Genomic DNA, 8,683 nt, shown 5'->3' with positions numbered 1-8,683 from the left:
TAACGCCCGACGGATAGAAAGAGCGAGACGAAGATGAAGACGACGGCGATCGCTCCCAGACCAACGGACCGGCGAGCCAACAGGTTTTATAGCTCGTGAACAAGCCAAGGATCTCTTAGCTATCATCACGAAAGTTACAATATGCAGAGTCGTGGAGGGGAACCGAGAATACGATACCTTATCGGACGTTTCGGATAAGCCGTGCAGATTATTTATTTAGTAGTAATGTAACATCTTGTACGGATTATTCAGTAGCAAATGTTTCGTCTCTTTTTTTTAAATGAGTCCCGAAACTGGAGCAAATTTAATTAACCATAAAACCATTGCGATCGACTGATGTCCAAGTACATGATAATGTGACGAAACAAAGAAAAAATAAAGACCAAAATCCTGTCAACGATGTAATAAACTCTTGAAAAATTGATCTCAATTTTACTGAATCAACTAATTGTTTGGGTTGAGGTAAGGCAGTTTTGATCGCGTCTCGTATGTTTGAAGAAGTATTTTCGTTTTAGCCTAGAAAATAGTATTCACTCGTCTGCTTTGTACTGGTTTTCATATAGTTCCAAACGTTCTTAAATCATGGACCAGAAATTCAGGATTTTAAGAGCTTCATTCGCTATTTCAGTATATGACACACGATGCAAAGTTAGAGGAAAAATGGTCCAAGTTTATTCTTTCTTTAGAAATTTCCGTACGTGCATCCCCGGTAAATCCAGAACTTTCGCATTTTCATAGATTTCACGAACACATCAGAGACTACTATATAGAAAGATGGCCCATAAAGTGCATTCCCCTGTATGAGTTATGAGTTGTAATACCAAGAATCACAATCTTCTTGCTTCTATATACCATCGCACTAGTAAAAGGAAGCACAGAAGAAACGCAGAGGATGCGCCACCGCGTAGAAAAGATCGACGGTGGTGCGTCCTTTGTCTTTTGGTATGAACTTTCACCTCTCTTTCTCTCTCGCTCTCTTGGCCTATCGATACGTATGACGTATGAGTTTCGGGTGGATAAACGAGGAAAAAAGGAAGAGGTACAGCGAGAGCATCGGAAAGTGTTTTTCATCTTTCGTTGTTCCTCTTCTGTTAGCTGATCATGCGAGCTTCCTCCGAAGAGAATTAAGAGGCGCGGAGAGGGAGGCCATCACGGTATTTCTGGCGCGATTGTCCGTCGAAAAATAGACGGGTCTCTGTCGTACGGATTAAAAGACGCCGCACCACCTCTTCTCTCGATCTGCCATCCAGTTGGTGAGACACTTCTGGCTACTGAAGATTTCTCACTACATCGTTGCCCCTGATGCTTCTCATCATTTAATTTAGCTGTATTCGATGTAGAGAGGTATACGTATCAAAGTTTTTTCGACCAACCCTTCGAACTCATGCCGATGAGCACACGCTCCGCTCCGCTCTTACGTCGAGTCCGGCCTCCTCCTTCCGCGTTACCTTTCTTCCTCGAGGTCTGTGAACGCGTCATATCGTATCAATGCGTCTGTGTTTGTATATACGCCTTCATTATTAACAGTCTGATTTTTTGACCTCGACCAACAAACGTCGAAGCCTTGCTCGAGACTTTCGAGCTTTTTTTTATGTCGTGACCCTCTTCCTTGTGCGTTGGTGGTGTAGGTAAAATAGACTTCAAATCGATGAAGATCGAAAAAAACGATACCTTACTCCGACCAAAACATTGGTCCGTGTTTTAGTCAATTCGAGAAGTTGAAAACACTTTCATTTTTATTCAAAGTACTGGGCATTTTCGTTCTTCCTCACATTTCAGAATTGAATATATTTCTATTAACACAAAACTTATGCTTAGATTCATGTTTTTATTTATACATATGACAGGATTATGTTTCGTGACAGACTTTGAATTCGCATTAAGAGTAACGATGGAATGAAGATGATTTTTAACGGATCGTTAACCTGTTAACAGCGTTTATCTAAAAAATTTTATAAATAAGCTTTTCCGCGAAATTTACATTTTGCAAATGTAAATTTATTGTTACGTACAGCATGATCGGCTTGGGGTTAGAGCGAAAAGTCACGTGGTAAATTCGACAAAATAAATAGACACTCCTGGCTATCTCTGTCTCTGCTCTTCTCTTTCGCCGGGTTTCTCTTGCCATTGCTCGCGTATAACTGATGATCGACTGAAATAGCCAACGATCAGTCGATGACACCGTGCTGAGATTTAACACGGGTTCGAGCAAGGGAGAGGGAGAGAAATGAGTAAAATGCCAGAGAAGAAGAATAGTACGTCATCAATCATTTCGATGAGGTCAAACGCGTCATGCACTCGAGACCTCACTATTAACAGTCTCTATTTTATAATCGTTCGATAGTATATAGTATTTGTAGATCGAAAATTTCGAATTTATCGTTGTTACTGTGGTACTTTGCTTGATCGGACGCAAAATTATTTTCCATCCGATCTGCTCCTGATTCTTATCAATCACGCTCGAATATTTGCGCTTATTGCTCAAATAAATCATTGCTCAAAAATATTCAGCTTTTGTTTTTAAGGGTTCAATATGTTGAATAACCAAATTTTAGAACGGTCGATATTTTGAAATTTTTAAACTTGTAATATCAGATTAAAGTTGTAATTCGAAATTCTTATTCCTGATCGACTATTTAGCAGATTACGCGTATAATTTTATTCGTATTTACTCGAAAATATATATTTCGATAGTTTTTATTTCGAATGCAGTTTTAACAGACCATACGAATGTCAAAAGTTCGTTTTTCGAATTCAAAATGGAGAGTAGTTGTTGCAACGCGAATAATACGCGCCGCTTTTTTTATAAAGATAGACCGGAGCGGGGGGTGGCACCGCGCTAAGCCCAGCGCAGGTAAAGGGCTGGGCTTAGCCCTTTACCCTTCTTTTTTTTTCTTATTAGCATCGTCAAGCTCCGAAAAAGTCGGTATGTCACGTTTCGTCAATCTACGCAAAGAATTCGAGTATTCTGTAGTTTTTACATTTTTTGAACATATACTTTGCTCCCTCCTCTCTTCTCATTACAGTAGCCAATCAAAATTTATCATTAGTTGGTAAGAAGGGGTACTTTTCCTCTTCCCTTATTTTTAAGCATTTTTGTAAATCAGATTCGTAAGGAACTCCAAGCTGTCCACATCGGAACAGTTTATATTAGGTATATACCAAATAAAATATTTAGTTGTTATTTTTCTACAAAAAAATAATTCCACTGTTTATTTTTCAATTTATTCATATCAATCACCTAACTCTCTGTAAAAGGAAGGTTAGGATATCGTCAAGAGACGATACAGTAGTTGTTTTATAGACGCAAACCAGAATATAGAATAGCAAAAAATTAAAAGTGAATTTTTCGAGCCTGTAAAACTTGGATATGCAGAATAGCGATGGTTCGAAAAGGCGAAAGTCAAAATGGCGATTTTTGAAATTAGAGATCACCAGTCTGAGTAAGCGAGTGAGTGAGATGCGGGAATTTTGAGCTCCGCTGCATTTCTTTATTTTCATCAGTCGACTTTCTAACGTTTCGCTATTTTGACTGTTCGAATTTTTGGTGTTTCATTATTTCAACTTCAGTCATATTCAGTCTTTCGTTATTATATTTTCAAAATTGTGAATATTCACAGTATTGCTGACTGTAGTAATTTATGAATTGAAATAAGGAAATTCTAATTTTCAGAAAATCGATATTTCAGTCGTAATTCTATGGGCGATTGTTACATTCTATTTTCAATGTAAATGTGCTTCGAACCTTGCAGTTTCTGCTTTATTTATTTTCGACGTTCAAAGCTCTAGTCGAATTAATTTGTCTCCATATTATCATTCGAAGTTTATAAACTCGAGATTTTAGCTGTTCGAAATTTTAGTTATTCTAACATTTTATCCCCACCCGTTTTTAAGTTAAATGTGAGTATCCAAAAATAGTAAATACGTCTGTGTAATAGCTGGACTCCATATAACATGTAAGAAATTATAGGTTCATTGACACAATACTGTTGTAAACATGTTCTATATCTCTGAAAAATATATTTCGTTTTTTAATGTCACACGAGTTTCTGCGCGTAAAACAGCCTATAAATTCCTGAATAAAATTTATAATTTTACTGTCACGAAACTTCAACGAGAAGTAGCAAATTTGTCAAACAAATGGGGTTCTTTATTAAAGGAATGACGATAACGATTGGAGACGAATATAAAAGAGACGTTGTAACGTAGCGAAATACGATGTTCGCTAAAATACCTCGTTAGTCCTATTCTTAATAAATGAATCAGATTGATATTTGGGTTGAGGAGTGAAAATATTTTGTTGATTCGTATGCTGCGTTCGAAGCTAGCAATGTTGTTGAGTATCCTCCTTTATTTCAGTTTTATTAGAATATCGTTATAAGTTATTGAAAATTATGAATCTTCACACGTGTACGAAAGAAAAAAGAATTTGACGTAGGCGAACTGGCAGCTGAAAGGGGATTCTTCTTGTAAAAGCTCCCTGAGGCACGTGCATACGAATAGAAGCCGGTCCCTGTGGACGTTTCTTCACTATAGAATTACCATGCTCTACGTGACTGCTCCTTCCATCGATCCGCAAAAAAATAGACGCGCCACCATGTCCAGCTCTTCGACAGATTTATGTTGCACGACTGCGTACACGTAGATAATTCAGCATATACAGAAACATATATAAATTCGAAACAAGCATAGTCAAATTATTTGTCTTTCAGGATATCGGCTTATCGGTTTTATTATCTGACAGTACTGCAAACAGAATGAAAAATAATTCTGTGGAAGTATGACGAAAGAGGATCACGTAATTCAAACTGTTTTCGTGAGTTCCACTCGAAGAACTTGTTCGTTAAAACATAATAATTTCCATGAAAAAGTATTCTCGTTTTTTTCTCTTCTTATTTTCGATTACGAAAATACTTCGATCGCTCATTGCTAGTTTCCGATTCCAGATTGCGTTTAATATATTGGCAGGAATAATGTACTCAGCACGAGGGCGATTTCTAATCAAAATATCCAACTCTTACCATAAATTTGGTTTTTTTCATCGTGTATTTACAAGACTACGAATCGAAAAAAAGTACGAATCCCAAACGTTGCATTTTTCTACGGTTATCTTCAAAAGCATTCGTTGTATTACATAATTTTTCGAATTGCAACATCGATGTTCATCATAAATGAAGCTTCTATTCCGTTAAACAATTTTCCGTTGAGCTTGTATTTTCGAACATTTGGAAACAGTGCTATAAGAATCCGCAGGCTTGCATGGACTAAAAAAAATTAAATGATCGTCTTTGTGCCTCTTTCTCTGATAACAACGTGAATTCAGATATGACAAAAGGCCGGCTACGATTTGCGAATAAAAAAGTACATTCTTTTTCGATTTTACTACGTTCATTTCACTGTCTCCCTTTCTAGCTTTTCTTCTCTATGTTTAGCATCGCGGCCATCGAGCCCCTGTCACGTCTCGAGGCTCTTTCACGCCGCCGAGTTGTCTACCAGTTGAATCAAAAAGCCTTTGCGTCGCCGAAAATCCGAAAAACGGTCCCGACAAATTTCAGAACATTGCAATAATCACATACACAATTTGCACTATTTTCAAATCAAAAAGGATTGAAATAGTATTATAAAACAAAGCAGCGGACGAAAGGGACAACGAAAGTTATAGAAACATTCAACTTTTTTGCACCATAAAGAAATATAAAAAAAGGGATTGGGGAGCACGGAAGTACGTATCGCTTTGTTATTTTTTTAAAGTTGAAAAATTGAAAATTCTCCCTCCCTAAAGCTGATCGTGATCGAAGATCGAAAATATAAAAAAAAAAAAAATTTCAAAAAAGATCATGCGCCAACATAATATTGCTTGTTGTCGTGTCTCTCATTCATCAAAAACGTAAAAACAAAAAATCAGCTCGATTATAGGTGGAGCCCCACATTTGCATAATTATCGAAAATTATGAAATTTTTCATGCCTAATGTAATCATGGGGTTTGATTTCTCAGCCTGTAAAGACTCGATCTTCAGCTCATTTTGCGAGCTCTAAAAAAAATAATTCAAAATTGTGTTAATTAGCGCGACCGGCGAAGGAAAAGCAGCAACAACGAATTCACTGTAATCAAAAAATTGGACCCTTCAGTGTCTTCTGTATGTTCATTTTGCTCAAAAATACGTGACAAAAGACAACTTTTCCAATTATCTGGAAAATTGATGAAAGCGAAATACAAATAGAATTATCATGTAAATCTAAGAAGTAACCACGAGACGTTTTTCCTTCCATTCAAATGGAGGGATGCTGAAATTATTTTCCAGCTCGCTGGCCAGGAAAGCGGAGAGGAAATATTTTTTTTTTTTTTGTGTGTGGGTGGTGGGTATACGTGACTCGGGATCTGACATGATCAACGGAAGAATTTGTACTCCCCCTCGATTCACTGTATCATATCGATTGTAGGACATAGTTATATGTCGGTCAGTGAATCTAGACTCGTGGAGCATTTCTTAACGCGATGGGTCAGTCGTCGAAACACTCCACCACTGTTCCCCATGCTCGGCGCTTGAATTTTGCGATCAAACATTCCAAGTCGGCAGAGCAACTGACTCACCACCCTGAAGACAGATTGGAAAAAATGTCTTAAGAATACAAACTTTTTGAGGAATTCCACGACCGAAAAACTAGTATTTTGTTCATCATACAGAATCATACAAATATTGGGAAAAAGAAGTCAACCTGTGATGCCACGATGTTTAAACAGTTTCACTTAAATAACAATGTTCATTTTCAATATTAATTCAGTTTTATGAAAATTTAATTTCGTTTAAATATATTCAGTACCTCCAATTCGTATTTAACGATTATTTGTATCTATAACACTACAAATTATGTTATCGGTGAACGACCATCGTGAATTGTCAATATTTCGAGTTTTAATGGCACATTTTTCAGAATGGAAATGCGACGATAATTCCACGATCTTGTTTCAAAAAAGCGGATATCATAATTGAGATTTGGTATTATTTCGTTAACACAAGTACGAGGCTCTAATAACCGCCTAAAAAGGCAAACCCACCGAGCAGATTGAACAACCAAATATCTGTAATTGGTAGTTCTTCTGTCACGTGAGCTCAACAAGTGGATTGAGTTGTGGAAAAGCCTTTTCCCGTAACGGCTCCTAGTGGTGAGGGTTTTTAACTCCGCACAATAAAAAGCATATTCGAATGATTGAACCGTTGAATCATCGATGAAAGAAAAATTTATATAGCGACATGAATCAAAAGCACGTAACAACGAATTAACATGAAATTGAAACAAAGATGAGTATACTGGAAACGGTTAATGAATTAATAAAAATAAAACAAAAGTCTGTCCGTTCCGATATATAGTTTTTCTTCAGTTTCAACGATACTGAGGCAGGTCACGAACGTATCACGTAAAGGTAAAAAAGCGAAGAGGCCAGCACAGTGGGGGTAAAAGTGCAAGAAAAAGAATTGAAGGAGAAAAGAGAAAAGTGCGAAAATCTAGAGTCTTGGGGGTACTCTCGAGGAGCGAGAGTTAATTCCGAGCGTGAGTAACATCTCTTACGAAAGTAAACAAGGGTGAAAAGATACTGGCGTTTTTTCATTCGAGACAAGAACCCACCAACGATCCCGTTTCTCTTTCGTGCTTACGAGCAATCCTTTTTCACGTTACGCTTTTAAAATAATTTTCGAGTACCGTTTACACCAAGAAAACGGCGTCTCATGCGTCCGTTCCTTTGGGTATTTAGCATCGGAAAAAAGCAGAAAAAATACAAAAACAGGCTAACATAGTACGTATAAGAGAAGAACGAAAGAGCTCTTGCACTTGTTCAACCTTTTCACACTCAACAAATTGTGCAGCTGATTTTTCACGTCTTTAAATTAAAAGGTAGACGTCCAAAGGCTCTCAGGATTCTTTTCCATTTCTAAGATCTGTCGAAATTTATGTTTCCTCATGTACGTGCCCCTCTATATTTATCGACGAATATTAACATGTATCGCATCACGTTCGATAATTTTTCTATATATACTTACATTCGCAACCAGACCATTCTTAGCTCTTCCATTCATCAGTCCTCATTGGTTAAACCTGCCTTATTCCCAAAAATCCAAACAGGAACCTCTGTTATCTCCAACGAGCAAGACACGTGCTCCGTGCTGTTTTGGAACAGAATATTTCCAGCAACGAAACACCATATTGGCCAGTCTTACGAAGATCGCATTTGAAAAAGAAAACAAAATTGTGACGGACTTGTATGAGCTACGAAACAATAAACATGCTCTTCGAAAAGAACCACGAGGAAAGGCACTCCTTAAAGAGTTTTCACATCACCAGTGGTATTTGGCACGCGTCAAAAATCGTCAGACGATTAGACGAGACTGCAGACGACTATTTGGTTATTGGTAGAAGGCTCTCACCCGAAGAGTATGGCTAGTGAGAAAATGTCATTGCAATACGTACCGACGTTACTGCTGATGCATTAAAAGTGCTATAAGTTGATCTCTCGACGCTCTCACCGACGGCATCGCCGTTGTCGTCATCGTCGTATTATCTTCGCTGTAGACGATGAGACGAAGCGGTCGAATAGGCAGCGCGAAGAGGTAGAAGTTGTAGGCACAGAGAAGAAACAAGATGAAGAAGAAGAAGAAGAAGAAGACGAGGGAAAGAGAAGGAGAG

The 8,683-nt window shown here is 37.7% G+C and overlaps 1 long non-coding RNA gene across 1 annotated transcript; it reads right to left on the bottom strand.

Annotated features, from left to right (window-relative positions):
- Nucleotides 1–6,125: 6,125 nt before the first annotated feature.
- Nucleotides 6,126–8,444, bottom strand: LOC122411137 (uncharacterized). Its single transcript, XR_006261093.1, has 2 exons — nucleotides 8,041–8,444; nucleotides 6,126–6,597 (listed from the first exon to the last, which is right to left on the bottom strand). It is a non-coding gene; the product is annotated as an uncharacterized lncRNA (long non-coding RNA).
- Between the last annotated feature and the right edge of the window lie 239 nt (nucleotides 8,445–8,683).

The sequence above is a fragment of the Venturia canescens genome, chromosome 1, assembly GCF_019457755.1.
Source record: "Venturia canescens isolate UGA chromosome 1, ASM1945775v1, whole genome shotgun sequence".
Lineage (NCBI taxonomy): Eukaryota > Metazoa > Arthropoda > Insecta > Hymenoptera > Ichneumonidae > Venturia > Venturia canescens.
Note: the sequence above shows the minus strand (reverse complement) of the source record. Positions and strands in the feature narration are given on the sequence as shown.